Consider the following 26,626-nt stretch of genomic DNA (forward strand, 5'->3'; position numbering starts at 1 on the left):
TTTATTTGCTGCTCTTTCTCCAGCTCCTTTAGGTGTGGGGTTAGGTTGTGTACTTGAGACCTTTCTTGTTTCTTGAGAAAGGCTTGTATTGCTATATACTTTCCTCTTAGGACTGCCTTTGCTGCAACCCAAAGATTTTGAATAGTTGTGTTTTCATTTTCATTGGTTTTCATGAATTTTTTTAATTCTTCTTTAATTTCCTGGTTGACCCAGTTGTTCTTTAGTAGGATGTTCTTTAGCCTCCATGTATTTGAGTTCTTTCCAACTTTCCTCTTGTGATTGAGTTCTAGTTTCAAAGCATCGTGGTCTGAAAATAGGCAGGGAATGATCCCAATCTCTTGGTACCGGTTGAAACCTGATTTGTGACCTAGGATGTGATCGATTCTGGAGAATGTTCCATGGGCACTAGAGAAGAACATGTATTCCGTTGCTTTGGGATGGAATGTTCTGAATATGTCTGTGAAGTCCATTTGGTCCAGTGTGTCACTTAAAGTCTTTATTTCCTTGTTGATCTTTTGCTTAGAAGATCTGTCCATTTCAGTGAGGGGGCTGTTAAAGTCCCCCACGATTATTGTATTGTTGTTGATGTGTTTCTTTGCTTTTGTTATTAACTGCTTTATATAATTGGCTGCTCCCATGTTAGGGGCATAGATATTTACAATTGTTAGATTTTCTTGTTGGATAGACCCTTTAAATAGGAGATAATGTCCTTCCTCATCTCTTATTACAGTCTTTAGTTTGAAATCTAATTTGTCTGATATAAGGATTGCCACCCCAGCTTTCTTTTGGTGTCCATTAGCATGGTAAATGGTTTTCCAGCCCCTCCCTTTCACTCTGGACATGTCTTTGGGTCTAAAATGAGTCTCTTGCAGCATATTAGCTAATATTAGAGCATATTAGCTCAGTAGGTGAGCACAGAGTATGATTTTACTCATATGTGGAATATAAGAAACAGGACAGAGGATCATAGGGGAAGGGAGGTAAAACAGAATGGGAATTCATCAAAGAGGGAGAAAAACTGTGAGAGACTCTTGACTCTGGAAAACAAACTGAAGGTTGCTGGAGGGGAAGTGGGTGGGGGATGGGGTAATTGGGTGATGGACATTAAGGAGGGCAAGAGTCAAACTTCCAGGCCTGCCCCCAGCATAGACAGGTCACACAACCTGTGCTTAGTGCAAACAGACTGGGAGAATTAAATGTGACTGTGTATCATGCCTCCTACACACTAAGTGTTCAATAAATAACACATAAATAATAGTATCATAAGATGACATTTTTGCTCTTCTCTCTACTTCTCCAGCTCTTGCTTCACTTCCCCAGAAGAGAGCTCCAGTCTACCCCAAAGGGAGCTGAGCCATTTCCAGGTTATATAAGGGATAAATTGGTCTGACCAAACTCTTGACTCTGGAAAATAAACTGAGGGTTGCTGGAGGGGAGGATGGGGTAATTGGGTGATGGGCATTAAAGGAGGGCACATGATGTGATGAGCAGTGGGTGTTATACGCAACTGATAAATTATTGAACACTGCATCAGAGACTAATGATGTACTATATATTGGCTAATTGAATTTAAATTTAAAAAAAGAGGAAAAAAGAAATGAGTGAAGAGGATTTTAAGGAAAAAGAGTAATGACGTTAAGGGACAGAAAAGAGCTTGTGGTTTTCTAATTGTATAAAAAATAAAAATAAAAAAGTATGTTGACATAAAACAGAGCACCTGGTGCCTAGTAAGTGAGGCAGAAGGCAGTAGTACAATGAGCTCAGAGAGGCAGGCAGCCTGGACAGGAGCTTAAGTTTTATGCTAGGTGCACTGGGAAGTCATTGAAGAGGTCTGAGGGAGGTCATGGTTAGCTTAGGAGAACCCCTAGGGCTGTCCTGGAGTGACCCACCTCAGCCCCAGCCCCAGGCCCCACCTCTACACCCACTCCCAGCAACCAGAGGGAGTTGAGATCGTGCTTAATCATATCAGAGATTCTTTACTCTTCTGATAGAGGCAATAAAGAGATACAGTTCAAATCAGTCCATTTGGCAACCTCTAAGCAACTGGAAAATTTGGTCAATGGTCAATACTCAGCAAAAATGAGAATTTTGAATTATTGTTAGAAGCTTCAGTAATCCAGCCTCTCCCTGTCCCCCATGACTGTGAATAATCTTAAATTTGTTATAGGACAGTACAAGACTTCTTAGGCCAGAGGATGTTTGCCAGATATTTCTACTCTGGGTGGTTACAAAAAAAAAAAAAAAAGGATATCTAATAACAGCCCAGAGATTCATACTACACCCAGATGTGCAGAGAAAGTGTGGCTTCTTCATGTCTCTATAACTTATATGATCCTCTCCAGATGCCCACATGTGCTGAGAAAAGAAAAAAGTAAATGCAATTCAATTGGGTAATTTCAGTCAAATGCAATAATTTGAACAATGCTTTTAGGTAAAATGCCCATGTTCTCAGAATTTGACTTCTTAAATCTCCTGCCCCTTCCTTCCCAGTATGGTTTCTTGGCATATGAATGAAGGTAGCTTATTGTGTACTCAAAGCAGTGGGGAAAGAAGAGGTTCTTGAATCCACATGGCACCCTCAGGATCCTTGTTGACCATCACTGTTGAAAAGAACCCTTTAGGAAGACTGTTCCATCCTGAGCAATCTCCTGGCATTGGGTAGCAGAACTCATGGTTCAAACTCTCTTTCAGCCTCTCTCTTTTAGCCCCTGAGCTCTCCCTGTTTGGCTTGTCTCATTCAGGGCTCCCGCAGTTCTATGGGTCATGCCAAGGGTCTAACTGGGACTTTTCTAGTGCTGGCCCATGCAACCTATTCCAGAGCTACAAGGTTCTTTAACCCTGTTCAAGAAATCTACTCCCATGGCCTTAATGAGCTCCTTTCACCAACTTTTCACCAACTTTTCATTCCCACTTGTAGGCTGGGATGTCCACATCCTCCTCATACCATACAGGCACCAAGGCAATTTGAGAGAACTAAATCCAGTCTTCTCTTTCCCAAACCATGGGGCACCAGCAATTTTACTTTGATATGCACACCCCATAAGCTGGTGCTTTTCAAGCAAGCCCCTCCAAGAGGCAAGGGAGATGCTTCCTTGCCCTCAAACTCCATTATGTCCAGATACTTTAGATGTTTACATCATTATCTCCACCCACCATCCCACCTCCTGCTTAGCAACTTCCTTCCCCTCTTTCTCTGTCTTCATTTCTGTTTTCCATAGTCCTTTGAATGGCAAACAAGGGCAGCCTTTGGGATGGCCATTTTTCTATGTTATACACTCCTTTTCCCCTTGTCATCTACCTTAGAGAAAATGCAAATTTCTTTACTCATGTTCCTCCCTTTTTATCAGCTGTTTGATCTTGATCCTTGAAGCATTTTCTTTTAAGTAGCAACAGACAACTTATTTTTCTGTAGGTCCATATACACTAAATTATGGAGTGAATTATGTTTTGCAAATACTGGTTATTGGTCTTCAGTATTCATATAACCATTGACAAAGTAGAAAAGACTTATGGTTGCAAAATAGCATGTAATGCTATAAACTAATAAATTTCAAAAGGACGGCATATTTGACAAATGCTGGACTGCAGGTTTGGGAGAGATATGAAGAAAGAATAAACCATAGATTAAGGTGCAAAATGATAAATATCATTGGTTACCATTTGTACACAAGAGGGCTCATTCTCATTCACTTCTCCCACTACCCTGGACATACTCTCTGTCTGTGTACATGTTTATATTGTTATGGAATAGCCCTGGAAGGATTCACACATGCACACACACACACACACACACATCCATTTTTACCTTTTTAAAACCATAGACATGCATTTATTCTTCCTATTATTTTCTTATTCTTTAGTTATTATTTCTATTAAAATCTAGATAATTAAAAAATGACCTATGGTAAGCAAACATGCAGAGAACAATGGAGTGTCCAAAGAACTCAAGGATTCCATACACCTCCACAGGTTGAAGTATCAGCAAAGGCTTCACAGAGGAAGCCAGGGGTGCCTGAATTTGGCAAGAGTGCCCATGATAAGAAAACCTGGAGACCCAGCTCCTCAATGGGGGGGGGGGGGGGAGTCTCCAGGCCCAAGCTAAGAATCTGGCATTTGGGGGCTAGTAAATTCAGAGCCTTTGGCATCATTTTTGCCATGAAGGCAAGACCCCAGATTCCAGGTGGGACCAGAAGCAGCCGGGCAGCACCCATGGCCTGCCCAGGGCAAACCAAGGCAAGGAGGAAAGGGTGTGGTTAGCAGTTCATGCTCAGAACTAAATCCTTTATGAGGCAATGTAATCAAATCCTACACTTTTCAGAATTACCACTGTTGGTCTGGACTTTTATAGAGTTCCAACCCTTTTTATTATTTTTCCAGCATTTTTTTCTTCTCCTTTTGCTTTTGGTTTCACAATATACTTTGGCCTGCTCCCTGTCTCTTTGAGCCAGTTCATTATTTCTCAGGAGACACTGACTAAGAACCAACTGCTCTCTGGGCGTGAATTCTTCTCATGGGGTTTCCTCACTGATGACAAGTTGTCTCCTGCTTCTGCAGGAAGGGGAGAAACAATATTCATTTTCAGTGGGACCAGGAAGAGGTCCAGAATGCTGGGGCATTTCAGAGATCCACACTGTCTCTGAGTGGAGATACAACATCCACCCTCCAGGTCCTCATAGGTCATTCCTGGCCCAGGAGCATCAGCCTTCTGTGCTGGACAGGGAACCCTTTGATTACCTATCTCAGGCCCCATCTAAGGAAGAAGGGAGCCAGTGACTAAGCTAGCTTAGTCAATGCAGTCCCAAATATCTGACAATAGTCAGATCTGAACTAATGTCCCATATCTAGTACAGAGCGGCCATTCCCTGAGGCTCCCCATCCTTCCTTCCACTGGAGGAAGGCACTGTAGGCTGCCTTTAAATGGTCAGTGAGGTTTGTTTTTTTTTTAATTTAAATTCAATTAGCCAACTTACAGTACATCATTAGTTTCAGATGTGGTGTTCAATAATTTATCAGGTGCATATTACACCCAGTGCTCATCTCATCACATGAGTTTTACAAAGAGAAGTCACGTGAGCTAAGCCATCTTCAGTCAGTTGCAGCTGACCTTCTATAAAGCAAGTTCACCCTTGATGACAGAGCAGATCCATGGAGAAGGAGTTAAAACTGAAGTAGAAGGAGGCTTCACAGTTATTTAGTTCAACCCCCTTATTTTACATTTAAGGAAACTCATTCCCAGGGCTAGCAGTGTAATGGCAAGGCTCATTACTGGTGAGAACAGGTGAACTCACTTCCATACCGACACATGCCATGGGATCGATTCATGGAAGTCTGTCATTTTAGGACTCGAATGCTCAGGAAAGGAGTGTCTTAGGACAGAGTCAGGGATTTCAGAAAATGTGACAATACTTACGTGCATTGGGAAGGAAGAGGTAGAGGAGGTAGCTTTTCCAGTTACTGATGTGTGACACCCTACCCCAAATCTTAGTGGCTTAAAGTAACAACCATACATATTTTGTTTGTGTATCTGAAATGTGGCTAGGTCACCATGAAGACAGCTCATTCTTACTCTACTGGACATCAGCTGACAGCTGGAAGGTTGGGATCATATGAAGACTTGTTTACTCTCATGTCTAGCTGTTGATGCTGGCCATCAGCTAGACATTGGGTGGGGCTGGGACCAGAACTCTAAATGTATCCCTTTCATGTGGCTTACTCAGAGTATGATGTCTAGGCTCCTGAGGTGAGTGTCTTGAGATAGACCCAGGAACAAGCCAAATCACTCTATATAACCTGGGACCGAGAGTTACACAGCATAACATATGCCATATTCTATTTTTCACTGCAGTCACACAGCCTGGCCCAGCCTCAAAGGGAGGGAAACTGGGCTTCAACTTTTGATAGGAGGAATGCCAAATAATTTGCAGACACAGTATAAAACCACCACAGTAAGTCAGTTTTCAATTGACCTGATGTGGGGGTTCTTCCCAACTAATTACCAGGTAGGTCCTGAGTCAAGATGAAAATGTAGGAGCTTCCTTGGGCCAACAGTAACCCCATAATGGAGGAATATCATTTTTAATTCTCCTGGCTTCTGGCATTCCTGAATGCTTCAGCTCAGCCCAGATTATGTTGCTCATGACACAGTTGTCTCAAGAGTTAAAAACAAAGAATGAGTTCACTCCTGTTCCAGGTTCCTGAAGCTGGGAAATCAGTGAAGTCCATCAAAATACATCAAGCAGCTAGTGAGAGCTTCACGAGGGAGGAGCAGAGCAGGCACCCACCCACTATAAACAAACAAGGATGGGGTAGGAATCCTAAGGTCTTAAGAGAGCAAAAGAGAACTCCAGCAAAATGGTCTCTTAATAATCAATGGGAGATTATAGGTGGTCCTTGCCTTCTCTGGCTAGCCATTGGAGAGTTTTGTCTCCCTGGTTTAATAAGGCAAGGCACCCTCTGAATTTTTAGGCAAAGTGCAGCTAGGGAGGACCTAAGTGCTCTCTGTCTATTCATACCTTTTGGTGGGCTTTGTAAGGGCCCAGATTTCCCACCAGCCTGCATGCTTCCCAGGGTCTGTCTGCCTTTATTAGAACATGAAAATGTGACACATCAACTTCTTAGTCCCCCAGTCACACCACCAGAAAGAAAGAAGCCTTGGGACTCAGAGTTAAGCCACATGGAATGGATAAATTTTGACAAGTGAGGAGGCAGAGACAAGTCACAGTATAGAAATGGTCTAAGAGGAGGAAAAGAGAAAAGAAAAGAGTACAAGGGCAGGTGGGTTAAAATGAAGGGGAAAAGCCACTAAAAAGGTGGGGGAAATGATTATTAGGAAAACAGTTAAAAGGAGAAGAGGTCCTGAAACTGAATGTGGATGACAAAAATTTGGGTGGAGTTGAGGAGCTCAATCTCCTACCTCTGTGAAAATCTACAGACCTATCCTGTTTGCACATTTGCCTTCTAAGTGCCTGATGGGTAGATGGGGACGAGTAGAAGGGGAGGAGTCCTGCTGACTCATGGGAATTCTACTCTCTCTATCTCTCTACACACAACACACACACACACAACACACACACACACACACTGCACACACACACTATAGGTTTACCATTATGTAACTATCATGCAAAAAACATGTCCTTTAAGTTTTCCTGACTCTGTCCCCTTAGAAAGCTGAGGCCCATCATCATCTTCCAATAGACTCAGGTTCAGACCCCAATGATAAATATAGAACCATAATTTAAGTCTTGGGATTCAATAGGACTTTTGGGGCCATTGTCTGGATCCCCCATGTAATCCCCCTAACAGGAGAGTCTCCCTTGTCTCCCGGAGAATAGACCCCTACAGGCCCTGTGCTCAGAGGAGCTCTCTGAAAAATGATTGGGAATGGTGGACAAAGCCAAGAAGTCAATCCATCAGATGTGAACCCTGAAACTCAAAAATGGTGGTGTTGGGGGCAGGGGAACTGGTGAGAAGACATGAGAAAGAAACAGAGAGACAGAGGGAGAGAGGTGGGAGGATAGAGAGAAAAAGGGAGAGGAAGGAGAGAGAAGTATACATGAACACGCATGCGTGAGTGTGTGTGTGTGTGTGTGTGTGTGTGTACACAAGGATGACAGAGAGAGAAGGGAAGGGAAAGAGGAAAAAAGTTGACATTTGAAAAGGCTTTCCTTATGCTGAGGCCACAGTAAATCAGACGATAATGAAATTCTGCACAGATTAAACGCCCAACAGAAAACTTGGAAGCAAATGAGGAATTATATCACAAAACCTCAACGTCATGTAAATATCCCTGAACAGGGAAATCAAAATGTTAGCAACAATTACATTCTTCTGATAACAAAATTATTTCTGAAAATGGAAAGAAAGAAACACTTTCTGCAAATGATTAAAGGGAGAGTGGGGACCGTGGGGGGCGCTGGGAAGGGAAGGAGGGTCTGGCAGCGATAAATATAGAACCATAATTTAAGAGACAGTAGGAAACGCTTTGTGTGTGTTAATTGGAAATGCATTCTAGAGGCTGCAGTGTGTTCACCATGAATGTCGTGACCTTGGGTTCCTTAAGGGAATGTGGGCTCCACCCTGTCCCCATGGTGAAGGGAAGAAGCAAGAAACCATGTCATTCAGTGGATGAAAGAGGTTCCAGTTTATATGGTGGAAGGAACCATTTTGTTTTGTTTTGTTTTTGTTTTTCTGTTTCATTCTTTGGATTAAAGAGAAAAACACTGTGGGATTACAGCAAAGCCATCTTGTTTGCCAAGGAAAGAATCTCAGAGATGGGATAGTTTGAGAACAGCCTCACCCGTGTTGGAGTGACAAGATGGATGCTCTTTGCTGCTCCTGGTCGCCAAAGATCCTGGTTAATCAAATGAGCATTTGGCCAAAGGACAGGGAGATGTTGGGAACGGGCCTTGGGAAGAGGATTCCTTATGCTTATCTGGGGCAGTTCCTCTTCCTCCGGGGACCTGCTGTTGGCAGTGACAACAGTTCCTGGCTCTGTGTCTCAGAACAAAGGAGAATGGGTCAGACTGGCTCTGGTGAAATGCAGAATTGAGGTCTGTTATGCATTTGGACTGAAACCCTTGGTTTTTGAATGGGCAAAATGGTAAAGGATAATCCTTCACTCAGTTTCTGCCAAGTAACTTCTACGCCGTCACTTGTTTTTCAAATCGCCCCCTCTTTCCATCCCTTCACATGCATCTTGCAACACAACCAAGGCATTTAAGAGCTTAGGCCCCAGTGATGCCCTGGGGCCATGGTGATGCCCAGATGGAAGGGCAGTACATGGGGAGCACAGCATAAACTTGGTAAGCACTCAGGCTCCCAAGCCACCCAGACCCACCTCATCAGAATCCTGATGGGGGTGAGTAGGAAATCTGCATTGGTAACAAGCTCCCAGCTAAGATGGGGGTGGCCAGCCCAACCCCAGTCTCCAGATAAGCCCTGGGAGGCACTGAACACCAAACTTCTATTTACAACTACGTAAACTGAGACTCAGAGAGGAAATCACTGCCAACGGCCACATTCAGGGACTAGAATTCAAGCATGTCACTTTTAGCCCAGAATCTTGACAACTCTCTGCGCAGACAACTATCCCTGCAACTCTCTCAAGGAGGAAGTAAGACCTGACTCCTGTTCACCAGTTAAGTCAGACCCAAGCCTATGTCTAGGAATGCCACACTTGTGATGATAGTGGAGAGAATGACTATGGTGACAGCCAATAGTTACCCAACACTTCTATGCACCTGACACTATATAGCTTATTTAATCTTCAAAACCATCCCATGGGGTAGGCATTATAATTTACCCATTTTACAGCTTGGAGAATTGAGGCACAGAGGAGGCAGGGAATTTTTGGGAAGCCACACAGCCAGAAGGAAGTGAGATCAGGATTGAAGTCTAGGACTGACAGAAGATGAATTGTCAGCTTCCTCAATACACTTCTGTGCACTTCCACCCTTGAACTTTTTGTCACACAAAACTTTCCCACTGTAAGTTAACTTTCTTGGCCTTAACTCCTTCCCTTACTGCTTTCCCCCGCCCCCCTACTCGTAAGTACAACAGAGGATGACAGAATTATCCTGGAGTGAAGGAGAAACACTCAACAGGAACTTGTTGCCAGGAGGGCCTTTTCAGAGTGGGGCCTGTAGGCCAGGCATACAGCCAATTATTGTCATGCCTCTTTCCCCCACCCCCAGGTTCCTACAAAATTGAAACCAGGACTCAGATGAGGATCAAAGTAAGCATTAGCTTTATTCTCCTGTCCCCAAATAGAGGGGTTCTGGTTTACTGTGTTGGAGGACGTGACTCAAACCTTCTCTGGTTCAGAAAGTTCTATAGGAAACTTCCTTTTTACCACCCTCTCCCACCCCCACCCCCACCCCCAATACAGATACAAGGATCTATCTGGGAATGGTAGAGAAGGCAGAGCTAAATTCTGAGCTAGTTAGCATGAGAGGAAGGCCACCAAAAGCAATGACCTTAGACATGATCTCGCTAATCAATCAGTCAGTCTCTCTCCTTGCTTATCAGAAAGAGGGCGCAGGCAGTAGATGAGGGCTATGGAGGGAAGAGCCAGAAGTGTTCTTCCAATTCTATTTCCTAATGGAGGATGTAGCAGAAGTCCCCTTTCCTCTACAAAAGTACAAAGAGCCAAGTAAGGGGTAATGTTACTTTTCCCAGGCCTTGTCTCTAATATACTTCATGACCGTTTCTCTGTCCCAACTATCCCATATGTGCAAAGGGTCTTTGAACTCCGTTTCCCCAGTGGAGCTGATTTTCCTTGAGTTGTTCATACTTTCTTCCATTCTCTTTTGAGGCCAAGGTAACCTTGAATCTTGGATAGAATATACCCAGGCCTATCACCAAGGCATGTAAGAAATGCCTTTGAGTGCATATAGATCAGTTAATTTAATTCTGTCCCATTGCCCCTGATTAAAATGAAGAGTTTAGGGATGCCTGGGTGGCTCAGTCGGTTAAGCGTCTGCCTTTGGCTCAGGTCATGATGCCAGGATCCTGGGATCGAGTCCCACATTGGGGTCCTTGTTCAGCAGGAAGCCTGCTTCTCCCTCTGCCTGCAGCTCCCCCTCCTTGTGTTCCCTCTCCAGCTGTCTCTGTCTGTCAAATAAATAAATAAAATCTTTTTTTTTAAAGATTTTATTTATTTATTTGACAGAGAGAGACACAGCGAGAGAGAGAGCACAAGCAGGGGGAGTGGGAGAGGGAGAAGCAGGCTTCCCACAGAGCAGGGAGCCCGATGCGGGGCTTGATCCCAGGACCCTGGGATCATGACCTGAGCCGAAGGCAGACGCTTAACAACTGAGCCACCCAGGCGCCCCAAATAAATAAAATCTTAAAAAAAAAATGAAGAATTCAGCACAAAGCATTAGCCCAATATGACATGACATTATCTGGCTTTTCTCGCTTGCTCAGAATAAGAGCAAGTACCCTCAAGTGGAAAGAGAAATGAGACGGGGAGATAATGGAAGCTCTTAGGGAACATTGAAAATCATCGCTGCCACTTGAGACCAGAGATCAGTCCATGGAAGGCACTGCTTATCTCCAGGGATGCCACACCTGCCTTCCCTGCAGCATGTCCAGCAGAAAGCTCTTAGCATATGACCCGCCTCCACAGCCCCCTGGGAAAGTTGGATCATGAGCATTTGGGATCATTTCATATTTCATAAATGGGCTTAACTCACACTCATGAGGTCAACTGGAAGGCCTACTGGATTTAATTATGCTGGAAAGGGAGTCAGCCAGAAACGCCTCACATGGACAAGAGAGAGGCAGCCGGGAGAGAACGAGCAAGCAAAAGGGAGATGTGATGGGATATGAGTCATGCTACTCAGGATGAGGGGCTGAAACCATGCAGCACCCCAGGGAACAAAACACCAGTTCCTGAGCCAGATAGAATCCAGAGGAGGTTCTGGTCTCAATCCATTCCCAGGAAGGCTTTGAAAAGCTAGCTGGGTTTATACCACATTGATGAGTGCAAAATAAGCTATGTAAAATGGCACGTATTCCTGTGCCCAGATCCTAACAACAACAACAAATTGTTGTTGTGTAAAGTCACATTTTGTGTAAAGTCACAAAAGAGGTCAATAGACTTGACATCTTTCTCTCCATATTCTTTGCTCTAAGTTCTGAGTCTACAGTATGAGACAAATTTTGATTTTCCTTGGGAATGGGAATGGGAATCTGTGTGAAAGCACAGAGGAGCAACACTGACAAAGTCACAGAGATGCAATTAATGAGGAAATGATGAGCACATAGATTCATGGAACAATGGGAGGAACACAAATGACCAGCCCAACATAGGCCATTAAGACAGGCAAGGACTAGGGGCACCTGGGTGGCTCAGTCATTTAAGCACCTGCCTTCAGCCCAGGTCATGATCCCAGGGTCCTGGCATCAAGCCCCACGTCAGTCTCCCTGCTCAGCAGGGAGTCTGCTTCTCTCTCTCCCTCTGCCACTCCCTTTCCCACTTGTGCTCTTTCCCTTCTCTCAAATAAATAAATAAATAAAATCTTAAAAAAAAAAAGACAGGCAAGGACTGAGCTCTTGTCAACTGCGGTGGCAGAGGCTGCTCATTTTCTCCAGCAACTTGTCTTTCTTCCTTAATAATAAGATTTTTAGCTGAGCATATTGCTACCCATAATAAAGATTAATTTTCCAGCCTCCATTGTGATAAGTGTGGCCAAGGGGCTAACTTCTTGCTGGTGAAATATAAATTCAAGTGTCACGTAGCAGCCGCTTGCAACCTTCCTTGGAAGACAGATGGCCTGCCCCACTGGCCTATTCTTTATCATCCTTTTCTCCATCTGCTACCTTGAATATGGATGGCACCCTTTGGGCCATGATGACAAGGGTCAGATTCCAAGGATGGTGGAGTGATGAGTTCTATGGAGTCTTGGTCCCCAAAAATGTTATGGAGTAAGATTATCACTCTGGTCCTAGAAAGTTTAACCTCAAACTTTGTGTTCAGTCTCTACACCAGACAGCCTATTCCCTGTAACAGGTGACTATATATTTAGGACCAGGTTTGGCAGCAAGTGACAAAAAACCTAAAATAACTAATGTAAATGGAGAAGTTGATTTCCCTCTCGCATAAAGCAAGGTCCACTTCTTGTATTTCAAATCCTTTTTCTCTTTCTCTAGAAATAAAAATCATCCCAGGTATTATAGTCAAGTCTTTTCTCAGAAGTAAATTATCCAAGTTCAACAACTCCTCTTTAATTGGAGGCCTCTTCTCATTCCTGTGTCTCTTCATTGTCCACTCAATATCTGCCCTCCCACCCCTTCCCAGATCCCTTTTGAATTTGGGAGTGTGGAAGATTCTAGTCAGGGGCTAGAAGTGCCTTAAGTCAAAGCAAATCTGCAGGAAGCCTATAGAACCAGCCAGATGACATGAATGCAAGGCCAGCAAGCCAGCAGAGGAACAGACTGGCTTCAAACCAGCTCAGTGCCCAGCTCCCTGGACATGACCCTCAAGGCAAGGCAGCCCCAACCAGAGAGAAGGGAAGTGGGCTCCAGCGCATGAAAGCCTCCATGCTTGAGCAGCACTGAAGGCCCAAGGCCAAGACGCAAGCCACTCCCAGCTGCTTCCCAACCCTGATGACTTGGGATCTCCTAACCCCCCGTGTTTCTTCATTACCTAACCCAAAGACCTCCCAAGGCAAATAAAGTCCTCCATGTAGGATGAAGTTATTGAAGTGAAAAATAATAAACTTTCATGAGTGAGTTTCAATTTTCACTTGTGTTTATGGCCAAAGGTGTTTTTTATTTTAATAATTCCTGCTGGAACAAGGGCAAGCCACATGCTGCTAACTTGTTAAAGAGATGGAGAGGGAGAGGAAAGAAAGAGAGAGAGTCCGAGAGAGTCCATGCTCCGCTGTAAATTTCTCAACTGCTCTGTTCTAATCCTCCCAGTTTTGAAATCCCACCATTAAAACCCTAATGATAGAAAAAGGGATAAAATATTATCTGGACCATGCTCTGTTGACAGTCTGCGCTGGGCTTATTTTAGCCACGACAAGCAACTTTAGTGTGTGCATGTGTGCGTGTGTATGTGTGTGTGTGTTTTAAGAGCGAAACATTCATGTTTTATGGTGCCATTTCATAATGGACAGTGTGTAAAAGGGAAGGAATTTGGAGGAACCAGGCTCCTTCCAGTTGGACATCAGCTTGACCGTTGTTTTCAGTTCACTTTTATCTGGCAGAGTTTCTGTTTGCTTTTAAATGTCAGAAAAGGTTAAGAAGCCTTTGAAATCTGCAAGATATTTCCTAGACTTCTGGGGAGGATGCCCACTTAACAATGGCATAAATCAATTACCCCTCCCCACCTTCAAAATTGCTTTTTAGAAGGAACATATCTGAGGAATCAAATGAAAGACAAAAGGATTAAAATAGATGTTCATTTGTGGGCCTGAAGGAGTGAACCTAGAACTATTCAGATGTTATATTTCTCTGTCTTTTTCATCTGTCCTGACTCACATTTTTCCAAATCATGCAGATTCAAGAGAAAATATCCTGACTAGGAGGCTGTAACATAGCATTTACTTGGCCCTAACTCTGAAGTTTGCTGTAGTAAAAGGTGTCTCAAGGCCCTTAGTGACCATGGAGCTTCCTCTTAAGCCTAGAATGGGCTCCAGTTAGCATTATAGGTATTTAATAAAGACACAGGGACTGAATGACTACCAGCTCTGCTGAGTCTCAGTAGCCTTTCCTCTACAATGGGTAAATGGCTTTCAGACCACCACCAGGGAATAGAGGAAACATACCCTTTTGGGGGTTAACAACTACATTTATCGTTTCAGGCGCTATTCTGATGTGCTTATGCTTAATCCTGTCAAGAATCCTTCACTTTCCCCAAGGCGGGGACTAACTTCTGGGCTCACAGAGGACTGAGGCCCATTGGACCTGAGAGCATCTATCCATATGGGTGTCTGCAGAGATATCCTTTGCGTACCTGATCACCAAAGGCCATCAGTCCAAGCAGACTGCTGCTGAGCTGTCCCTTGCTCCTACCAGCTTCCAGTTCAGGCCCAGGGACTCCCTGTGCTGACGTTTGCAGATATAGATCCCATTCTGCTCCCTGTGGGCTAATACAGAGGCCTGAAAATATCAGTATGGCATTTTCTGCTGAGACTCACAGCAAAGACTCCCAACCTGAGGTCCTGCCCCAGAAGCAGGGCCTCTCCTTCCAGCACCCATCAAAAGCAAAACCTCATGACTTTCCTGTCCATTCCTTTCTCGACTTCTGCCTGGGGGATGTTTTCCAATGATGGTTCTCCTAGGCATTTTGTACTATGCTTTGAGTCTTCCCCTCTCCATTTCCTTAAGGTCATGGGCTTGGTAACTCTATATGGTGATGGACGGTAAGTAGACTCACTGTGGTGATCATTTTGCTGTGTACAAATATTGAATCATTATGTCATACATCTGAAACTAATATAATGTTATTTGTCAATTATACCTCAATACTAAAAAAACTAAAGCCAAAGATAGCCTTTATTTCTATTCTCTGACACGACATTAGCCTTACCTTGCCCTGAGAACATTCCACTAGGTCGAAAAGGGTATGTGTGTGTGTGTACATGTATGTATGTGTGTGTGTGGCACATGTTTGCACATCTGCACATGCATGCATGCATGGACACACATAGGTGCCAGGGAGGTGGATGGAGTAAATATCAGAGGGAAAAAGTCAGTTAATATCTTGGAACTCTTCTGCTATGTTTATAAATATTCAAAAAAGAGGTGATGAACTTTTAATACCCCTAGCATTGACAGAATGATTTTAGAAAATTGTCATTTTTAGCTCTTAGGAAACAATTACGTAATCCTTCCGAGTGGTATATATGCTTTGTTTCTCTGAAATTGCCCCCGCAGAGTGATGACACATCTATGTGTTCAGCAAACTAGAGTCAGAATAGAGTTGGAAGGGACCCCTGACTTCCTCATGCAAGCCCCCAGAGGACAGCATCAAAGACACGTGTCCAGAGGTAACCTCAGGAGGACAGCTCACAGGACTTCCCAGCCCTCTGCTGTGGAGGTCAGGCCACATCACCAACCCAGGAGTAGGAGGTAGTGTGCTCAGGCTGGGTGGTCAACATGGAGAGTAGCAAGAAGAGGGTGTGGTGGTCCTATGACACCAAGGAGTCACCAGTTTTCCAAACACCAAGTCCAGTCCCAAAGCAATAGAGCTAATCTTGCAACTTGGCACCCTGAAAGGGTAATGCACGAGTCAGAGTAGCCTCACAAAGATATGAGGTGCCAATTTCCACCTCATCCCAGAGTCATAATTCTCCAGGCCTCGGATCACTCAGGCAAAGTGCTCTGCCAGCCCCAGGCCTCCTCCCACCTCCTTAATTCCAACACAACCCAGGGCTCCTGCCATAGCATGCAGGACAGCACGCCACCGTAGGCAATGTGGGCTGAGGGCGGCAGCCAGGTAATGGATATTTTGTATCTCTGGGCAGAGCAAGGCTTTAAGCGTGTGAATATCATTTTTTAAAGCCAAGAAATTTCATAAACCACTGTCTTATGCTTGGTATCTATTGATTAAGGGGTACAACAGGACCCAAAGCTATGTAAATTCAGCATTTCTCTGAATATGAGTTGTATTTGTTCATCCCAATAGAATCAGCTGTATTTAAAAATCATAGTATACAGATGTGCAAAGCTGACCATCTATTCAGTCTATGGCAACATTTTGTTCAAAATGCAGATCCCTGGACCCACCCTCCCCCCAGAAACTTAAGTTCAGTGGACTTGGAAGTAGAGTCCTGACATCTGCATTTTAACCCCAAGTGTGTTTTTTAAATGGTGGTCAGCTACTGACCACTCTTGAAAAATACTGTCCCAGGGGGACCTATTTGAATTATCTGCAGTGGCTTTTAATAATTTAGCTAAATAAGGCTGTTGTTTTCAGCCCGTTAATACTTTGTAATAGTTTTGCTCATCATCTGTTCTTAATGTTTTCTGAGGTCTGTGAAGGTAACCATGGGAAATACTGGCTTGTTAGCTTGGTCATCAGACTGGGGAGGTGCAGAAGATGGATTTATAGTTTTTTCTGTGTGTCCGTGAATGCACATGATTTCCAGTATCTCTGTCTTTCACTGTAAAGGCTTTGAGCCTACAGCATGATTTCTAGCCATGCAAAGAGAAATTGAAGGAGGTTTGTGTTACTTCTTATTGGCTTCATACCAGTTTTACAAACTCAAGTTTGGCCAGAGCCATCCCCTTAATTGTGTGTCTTCCAAATCATACAATCCAGAGATCCATAATTGGACAGTTGATGTAGTACTAGAAGTTTAGCTGCCTTTCTACAATAAACATGAGGATGACCATGGCGTCACTGTTCTTGGTCTGGGCATAGCATTTATATCATCCATCCAGGGGTCCAATTAGAGAATATTGATAGTTTCAGAATCCATTTTGTGTAACGGAAAAGAGATTTGCTCCTTTCAATAATGCCATGGAATTTCCGAACTGATTCTTAAAAGCTCTGATGAGTCGAACCTAGGCTGGGTTCCTGGCTCTGCATAATTCCCACATTCCTTGAGTTTTGGATTCCTCCAGAATTCATCAAGTCTAAGTCACACACTGACTCCAGTTCCTATGTTATATTGGAGATCTGAGGAGCATAGCAAGAATCTGCTTCCCTGGACCTCGTTTCCATTTAACTCAGAAAATAGAGCTCTTAATTTATATTTCCCTTGACAAACAATGGTTTAACTTACAGGGGAAAAACATCTCAGGAACTTGGACAAACTTAAGAGAACTAAATTAGGGGTTAGATAAAACTCAGCCTTCCCCCTTCAGCCAGGTTCTGCCATCTCTAGTTACTATAAACAATTGCGATTTTGAAAGTGTTGGGGGAAAAAAAAAAAAAAAACCACATACACACTGACAATCTCGCCCAAAGGAGAAAGGGATTACAAGGCCATTTTGAGCCTCTGTTCTGCTCAGTGGTGATATGGTTATACAGGACAGCTTGAGCCCTAGATGAGCAAGGACATCTTGCTGCCGTTCCACTGAGCCCCTGGGATGAGCAGTAAAGGGTCCCAACATCTGTGGTTTGTCTGGGAAGTCCTATTATGAGATGCATAGTAAACCAATGGAATAGTAGGCAATGTCTTTAGGTTCTCAGTCTACCTCTTCTCCCCACCCCACAGCTTCCCACAAGTGGAAAAGGTGGAATTTTGGTCTACTTTGAAAGCATGTGGGGAATACCTACTTGGTGCTAGGAATTCCATAGGCAAAGATGTTAAAGATAAGGGCCACAGAGGATGTGTAATATAAGATCTGCCATCCAGAGCTCGAAACCCAAGGGCATTCTTTTGTGTTTCCTACACTTCCTATGAAAGAGGAAATTACTATTCATTTTTTCCCAACATAGGTGAACCAGAGAAGGAGAACTGATTAGCCTTGACACAGCTTCAAATCGAGATATAGCCCTATGATGTTTTCTGTTGTTCTGGAATATACTGCAGTAACCATCATGTACCCAAACTTTCCAACTTGAAAAACCTCACTTTCACCCTGGAAAAGCCCTCAGGCATAAACCTTCAAGGGCTCTTAAAGGCAAACTGGGCAAAGATGAGTGTGTGCTTTTGTCACCCGTGACATTGGTCAAATCTGTTTTCCTCCACGGTCCTTGTTTTCCCCATCTGCACAAAGAGGAAGTCAGACTAGACCCCTTCCAGATGAGACCGTTTACAGGTCTGGAAGCTCCCAGGCCTCAGGACTCCTTTCCCTACTCTACGGTAAGACCCTGATAGCTCTCTCTTTCTTCTTGGCTTCCCCACCCAGGGCCCCATACTCTCAGAGGAAAAGAATGAGAACAAACAGTCTGCATTACATAGTTGGAGTCTAGCTGTTATTTGGGTGACTGCCTCCTGGGTGGGGGTGGGATGGTCTTTACATTTTAACCAGGTCCCACAGGATTTCAGCATCAGTCCAGATGACAGCAGAAGGGAAGGGGAAGAGCAGACTTTCTGGCACCTTTAGCTCAACCCTCATGCCCCAGTGCTCTGTTTTTATGAATAACATGGTCCTAGAAAAGCCTATTTCACAGAAGAGGGAAGGAGCCATAGTTCAGAACCATTAGAAGGTAAATAATAAGAAAAGGACTGATGGGAACTATAGCAAGAGGAAGGATTTGAGCCAAAAGGTTCTGTTTAGAATATGTGGGGGGCAGGGTGGAGGGGGAGAGGAAGAACAGAGATGACCAGGAATGGCAGGTATGTATCTAGCAGGTTGCCAGTCCTGCAAAACTTGGCTACGTGACCACAGGTTCTCCTGATGTCTCAAATTGCCTCTCATACAACCTCCAGGAGCTGCCATCATTGGTCCTTTGGTGGAGAGGTTGAGCCAACTTGCCCTCCATTAGGCTATGCTTAGCAATTTCAGACCTAGCAGACAGAAGTCAGAAAGGAGCAGTGCAGCAGCTCTGACATTTTGAGAACGTTAGCATGAACAGCTACCCTGGGACCCAACGACCAGAACCATTGTCAGACAGAGGAATGCATGAACCATGGTTCATTTCAAATTCTAAGAGGTCATTTGAGGTAAAAGCCATCTCAAAACCCCACCAACATTCCATCTACCCTCTCCTTGAGAACTTCCAATAGCAAGGAGCTCATCAATTCTGTGTGTACTTCATTGTTAGACAACAAAAAGGGCTTCCTTTGAGCGAAGGAAGAAGTTCCCTTTCTGTAACTGGGACCCAGAGAACCCAGCTCAGTCCTGTGGGGTCACACAGGGGAAAAATAATATAACTCCCTTCTCTGTGCCAGTTCCTCCCATTTCTGCAAATAAAACAAAGTTCGAACTGCCATCTGCCAAGCCCGTGTTCTTCAGGACTCTTTCATGATGAAATCTGAAGAATACCAGCCATTGTGGGAGAAGCAGAGGATCCTCCCATGAAACCATGAGACTCTCCAATGCTCTTCCATATAGAATGATCCTACCTCTGCTCCTCCCCTCTCCACATATGTCCACCTAGGGTTCTTCAGCAACTTCTATTGTCCTTTAAGGTAGCTTTCCATTTTCATCTAACTTTCATCTGAGTCAGAGAGAAACATAGAGATTTGGTCTCCAGAACTAGCCACAATGCAAGCGTGTGAGCTTTGATAGCTAGGGAACTGAGATTGCTTCTTGGTCTTTTGGCTAAGATCAAGTGTAGCATCTGTTCTTACCAGCTTAATAGCTAGGGAATTGGTTTTTTAAAAAATCCTGTTTTTGAGTGTTTTAAGTCAGATAGGAGAGCTGAGAGAGATACTTTGTTTACTAACTAGCCTAGGGCTATTTAAAGACCTATTGAGGACCAACAAAGTAAGTCCCAGAGCCTAAGACAGGCCCTGGACAGGGACAAGGGGCCAGGAATATGGGAATAACAAGATGAGGACCGGAGCATAGCCAAATTTTCTCAACAATCAGGAATATACAAAAGTAGGGAAAAAGGAAGTTATCTTTCAGGTCATTCCTTTTATCTTCCTGGGTACTTTGTTCCCAGCCTCTTCCCACTGCCAGCAACAGGGACTGGTGTATTTAGGTGCTCCATAAATGTATGTGAAATAAATGAATCTTTCATCAAAACCCATTAAAAGCTCTAGGTTTGCATCATTTACCATTTACATGACCGACATTTTTTAAGCACCAACAGCATTCTAGGCACTGTGTCAGACACTGAAGAGTTTATAAGTAAATGTGACATGAGCTCAGAGCTCAAATCCTGGTTGGGTAGGTGAGATATTTACCCAAGAGGCAGTAAGCACATAAAGATGTGATCAAGATTAGACAGGGTGGATGCTAAACATAGGGAGATGTTATAAAGGGGGTTAGCAGAAAGGCTTCATGGGAAATGACTCACTTCAACTCATCTTACTCTGTTAAACTTGAAGCTTGATATCCCCTCCTCAATTACAAGAACTCAGTCTGATTATTCAAACTAAAATACTTAGACAAGACTTTCCAGTCAGAACTGGAGGGAGAACTTTTCCCATGGAGGGTCCTTGTTTCTGGCTCCCTCTCCACTTCCTGGCAAGACCTCAGTTGGCGCTCCTCTGGACGACCCACCCTATTGTAAACTTCTCCCTGGCAGCTCACCTTCTCCCTGGGTTTGCAACTGGGAATCTCATACCTGCCTGCAGCCAAAAGATTTCAGGAAATGGTGCTTTGGAAACACATCTTTAAAATGAAAACAGATAAAGCAGCTGGCAGTGGAGCCAAGGAAAACTCTACTCTTTGTGAAAAGCAAGCAGTTTGTTGGCACTGAAAACCTACCTGCTCTAAGCCACCACCACATCCTCTAATAAATGCACTAGCACGCACAAAGACACACGTACACACAAATGCTCAGTGAGTGGACTACAGAATATGCCCTTGAAAACTTGAGAAACTCACTTGTGATGCACTTCGGCTGCTAGAGCCTCCAACCCTTCAAAGCTCTAACCTACCAGGCCTGGGTCACACACTTCTTTCTGGAGAAACATTTATGGCTTCCTCCTCCACAATGCAGAAAATTTAAACCAAGTTGAGTGGAATTTTTGTAGGCATTTCTAAGTTAGATGCACTGTTTAGCAATTATCACCTATGAGCCCTGAGGGTTGTGTTTCTAATGTAGTAAAAAAAAAAATAGAAGATGACCGGAGTAGGGACCATTTCATCTACTAGGATGGCTTTAGTAAGCTGATCCTCACTTTGTGGAAGGCAGCTGCACCCTGCCAGGAAATGTCATTTAAATAATATCCCCTTGCATGGCTATAATACATTCCAATTTATAAAGTGCTTCCACTTGGCCAAGCCTCCCAACAGACCTGAGTAAATTGGCCAGGATACTCATCATAGCCTCATGCAGATGAGGACACTGATGAGAAGATGATGAGTGTCTTGCTTGAGCACAAACACGTGGGAAGGAAGCAGCCAACACATCTTCCTGCACTGCATCCAGGCCTCTGTCCATCACCACATGCACTTTGCTTCTGCAGGGGCTCAGAGCTGCTCATAATTTGAACATCAGGTAATTCAACAACCTTGGAATGTATCCTGAATATAGCTAAGTTTCTTGGAATCCCATCTCCAAAAGTGAAAGTACCCCAAATCACAAAACTGAATTATACATGTTGTTCTTTGGGTTTGTTTTGTTTTGTTTTTTTTAAGATTTTATTTATTTATTTGAAAGAGAGAGCGAGCATGAGCAGGGGGAGGGGCAGAAGGACAACCGACACAGGGCTCAATCCCAGGACCCTGAGATCATGACCTGAGTTGAAAGCAGACACTTAACTGACAGAGCCACCCAGGCACCCTGTTCTTTGAGTTTCTCTAAAGAAACTGCACAGGTGTTTTCCCGCTGGAAATTCAGAACACACAGAGAACTTCCTCTGAATCCTCTTTACATATCCCTCCTCTCTCCAGTATGTGCCACTGCCACCATGGCAGCAGAAAAGAGCCTCTCTCTCTCTCTCTCTCTTTCTATCCCTATTCTCTCATTTTCACAGTCTCACATTTACCCTCTGCATTTCTTGTTCTCTGTGTCTGACCTTGTAGGAGGGCACAGACTAGAGGTCCAAGCTGAGTGGGAAGCACTGACTAACTCTGGCATCCCTTGATAAGCTGGAATGACAGAGATGACAAGGGGCCCCAATTCTGGGAGCGTGTTGGCAGGAACACGCCACAACACAGACACAGTTCAACACATCACTGGGCCCAGCCCCATCTAGGCGCAAAAGTAAAACTCATCGTGCAGGCAGGGAAGAAATCTGCCATTTACTGAGCTGATAGCACACTAGAGTTATAGTCACTGGCAATACAAGAGACAAGATGCTGACACTATCCCCCTATGGGAAGATGAGCAGAGAGCCAAGTGGAAAAGCATGAGTATTTACTAAAAGGCAAATGTAGAAATATCCTCAGGGGGAAATGAGCCTCACATGAGGAAGAAAGGGATTAACCCCAAAGTGTCCAAGCACCAGGGAGCCACTGAAGCTGCTAAGAAGAACCCCAGCGACCCATGATCTGCCCCTATTGTCAGCCCAGGTGAAAGCAGACCAAGAAGCAGAAGTTTTTATTTCTTTAGGATTAGTCCACGAATCCAGCGTTGCCCAGGCCCTTTGGCCACTGCCTGTGATTATCTGCTTCCCACCCATGCTGTAAGTTCTCTGAAGACAAGTTCTAAAACACCTTTGTAACCTCAGTATCTGGTACAGCGCCTGGATTCTTAGAAAATAAGAAACAAATAAAGAAAAGGAAGATGGGGGTAGAAGAATGTCTCTAGTCATTACTATTTCAGCTCCACTAATAAAAGATGGGAAAACTTCTGTCTTTCCACAAATGTGATTGTCCCTGGTTCTTGCAATCATGAAGCTATATTAGGATTGTCAGTATCTTACAATGAGTTTTTGGATCTTAATCTATCTTCACTGTAGAATGGTTTTGGGAGACAGACTCAAGGGAATTATTTGGGTTCATAGAGTGAGTCTTGACTTTGGGACTCTAGGAAAGCCATGTGACTGGCTGTAACCTTGAAGGTACTAGATGTCCCTTTAGGGATATTATTATCCAGAGTATGATGAGTTATTAGGATGATGATTTTCCTGTTTATCATCAGATTCATTGCCATGTCTGCTCTGTCCTGTTCTGCATTATAGGGGGCTGACCCCTGCTTGCTACATTTCCCAAACTTCATTCCAACTGGCTTCTGATTAAGGTTGACCAATTTCCTTCCTGGGGGAAGGAAAAAGTCCAGGTACTCCCCTCATTCCATATTTTAGGAGACATCCCAACAGCAGCTTAGTCTCCTTTGGGGTCCCACTTCCACCAGTAACGCTCTCCCTCTACAGTTCTAGCTTCTAAACTCTGGTAACACCACCTCCCCTCCCCATCACTCCAGCCCTAGAGGTAATAGTGGCATCCTGCTAATCTAGGGCTTGCTTCACCCATGTGCCCTTTTAGTTCTATTAACCCTAATATGTAGCTAGTTTCCCATATTAAGGTTCCTCTTTTAACCTATCTGGCATAGGTTATGTTTTTCTGGAGGGACCCTGACTAATACAGTTAACATTTTATATGAACCTTTCTCAGCTCCTACTACTCTGCCTAGACCATGAGGAATTAAAAACTATATATAAGTGTAATGACGAAGGGTCTTTGGGTTCAACCAACTTCCTGAACTAGGTGATAACCTGGCTGGAGGAGCTCAGAGAGTGCGTGCCAGTACCACGTAACGAGTTCTCCAAGAGAGAAAATCCCTGATTTATAGCATTTGCCAATTTCTGTAGTAAGCCCTCCCACCGTGGCTAACTTAAGCTACCAACACAACGTCACTGAATGTGGAGTTGGAAAGAAACACACAGACACACAGTGATGGGGCGCCTGGGTGGCTCAGTCAGTTAAGCGTCTACCTTCAGCTCAGGCCATGATCCCAGGGTCCTGCTCCCTGCTCAGCAGGGATTCATTCTTCTTCTCCCTCTCCCTCCCTTCACTCATGCTTGCTCTCTCTCTCTCTCTCACTGTCTCTCTAATAAATAAAATTTAAAAAAAAAAAGGAAACACACAGTGAAGTTGAGATGCAGCCAGTTTGCTAGACATCTGAGGAGCAACAACCATGTGCCCTGAGGCAGCTGAGTGAGAAGGGTGCGTAACCAAGTGTGCAACTGCTCTAAGTAAAAGAGAGAACTTTGGGAGACTTCAGAGAGTGGAGAGAATCCCAGGAATGGAGAAACAGCAGGAGAGTTGAAAATCGAATCAAGAAGAAATGTCAAATACTTGGGGAGTACAGCGGTAAGAGTTGTGAGCTGTAGTATCTTCCAAGAGAGCTGTGGAATCAACAGGAAAATACTCCTTGTCAGTAATATGTTGGGGAGTTGAGATTATTTGGGGGCGAATGAAAGAGCTGAAGGAGCTGCCCAAGAAGGACCCAACCACAGGGAGTGTTACAATGGATCATAGAGAGGTGTTGTTACAAGGGTCCTCAGTGTATCAATTCCGACAGCATCATTTAACAGATAAGGACACTTGAGCCAAGAAAGGCCACAGCCACTCAGGCAGACAGTGGCAGAATCCAGACTAAATCTCAGATTTCCTGACACGACCATTCATTCCTTCATTCAGCAAATATTGCTCGACAGTGGAAGCATTACAAGCAAGCATTGCAGACATGGTCCTTGCCTTCAAGGACCTTACTACCCAGTACCAGAAAAAGGGATTAAATAGCTTATCAGTTTGTAACTACTTTTTCAGGTGATAAGGTCTCTGAAGGAAATTACAGAACACTTGGAGAGACCTTACATGAAGACTTTATGTAGACCTAGGGGTAAAGGAAGGCATCTCTGAGGAGGTGACACTGAGCTGAGACAAGAATGAAGAAGATGAGTCTATTAGGTAAAGACCAGGGGAAAGAAGTTTCCAGGTAGAGCTACATTACATGCAGTGGTTCTGTTTCAGGATTTGAGTCCCCAGATAAATACCACTTATGTAGCAGGTCTTATCTTTCATCGCCAGACAGCCCCAAAATGTGTTGAAACCTATAAGTCCTGAGTTAGAAATAATATAAAACTTTATCATAATATAGTATCTTAAATTTAGGTGCAAATACAATAGTATGACTGGCTTTTACCCATATACTGTGGAATGAAAACTGGTGGGTGTCTTGAGCCTGGGCAGTGTCACCTGGAATGCTTAACCTCTCTCAATCACTATACCCCACCACCCCACACCCAAGTGAAGCCCCTGCAGAGCTCTCTCTGTAAGGAAAACCGAGGTAAAACACATTCTCCAGACCATGTCTTTGTACTTTTACTTGCTGAAACCCACCGGTGACGTCCCTTTGTTTTCCCTGACTGATTGAGGTAGATAACACTCCTGGGGAGCCCACAAGTTCCTGGAACAATGGCCCACTCCTCTCTCTACCTGCAGGGGTGAAAGCTGTGGCCCAACCTTTCCTCTTGGGCTCCTCCCCCCAGACACTTTCCCCTCCAACTTGATCTTCTGAGGTTGGGAGGAGGCATTAAATCTCACCTTTGCTTTCATGTTGAGCAGGTCCATCATATCATACTTCTCAGTCAGTCATTCTCTCATTTTACTTTCAAATATCAACTTCAGCCAGGTTTACCTTCAGCCTTTCATGACCCCTCCAGACCTTAACTTGGGACAGAACAAACACCACCACCACTACACCTCAGACAGACTTACTACAAAACATTTGGATCAATTTCATTTCTCTCTTCTCTAAAATGGATGCATACTTTGCATGGAAGTAGCTGTAAAGAAAAACAAATAACCCATTTGTAAATGCTCTGGATTTCTTCCTGAAACACCATCTGGATAGCCTAGTTCTATAATCCCGTGGATAAGATTGTGACGTCTTTTGTGAGAAATGCTTGTTTCCAAAAGGCCAAAATTCCAGCCTACTAATATTTTATAACTTTTGGCATGTTGCTTGAGTTCCTTCAGACTCAGTTTCTTTCCTTTGCAAAATGGGATAAATAATACTGACACCATAGGAACAATTCCTAAAATAATTTTGTGCATTTTAGAAGGAAAGACATCAGGGACATCCAAGTTTTTTGTGATTTTTTTTTTCTTTATATAGAATTACTTTGACTAGAGGCAGGGGCTTTAAAAATTCAAGTGGGGAACTCAGCAAAGAGATGCACACAAATCATTGTGTTTCTTTTCCACATATGGTATGGCTGTGCACTGCGATGTCAAGGATAAGCACTTTTCATCAGCATTTTTAAAATGTGCTGAGTCTCTTTTTCCTGAGGCTCCTGGATACAAGAGATTGAAGAAATGGGAGTTCCTGGTATCTCTGGAGAAGAGCTTATTTCCTTTCCCTTGTTCTCCAAACCCACCCGAGATTGTCACTGAGATGAGGTTCCTTCATGGAGAGGCACCGAGGAGTGGAATCCTCTGGGAATATGAGAGCCTTTTCAGGATTTCAGGAAATGGAGAGTGTGTGAGACTCAAGCAGGACACACATCCATTTTAAAGAAGAAAGCAAGGTTGCAGAACATCCCGCCAAAAGGAAGAGAGCAAACGTGATGCCCTCATTACCTCACTGTTCTGAAACCAGAAGAGACTGACCATGTCCCTCTGGACATTCAACATTCCACTGACAAAT

The 26,626-nt window shown here is 44.0% G+C and overlaps 1 pseudogene; it reads left to right on the top strand.

The window, feature by feature from the left end:
- Window positions 1-19,654: 19,654 nt before the first annotated feature.
- Window positions 19,655-19,789, top strand: LOC123840129 (U2 spliceosomal RNA; annotated as a pseudogene).
- The last annotated feature ends 6,837 nt before the right edge of the window (window positions 19,790-26,626 follow it).

This window comes from Mirounga angustirostris, unplaced genomic scaffold, assembly GCF_029215605.1.
Source record: "Mirounga angustirostris isolate CCGP_5_RB_7025 unplaced genomic scaffold, mMirAng1.0.hap1 SCAF_3, whole genome shotgun sequence".
In the NCBI taxonomy this organism is placed as follows: Eukaryota; Metazoa; Chordata; class Mammalia; order Carnivora; family Phocidae; genus Mirounga; species Mirounga angustirostris.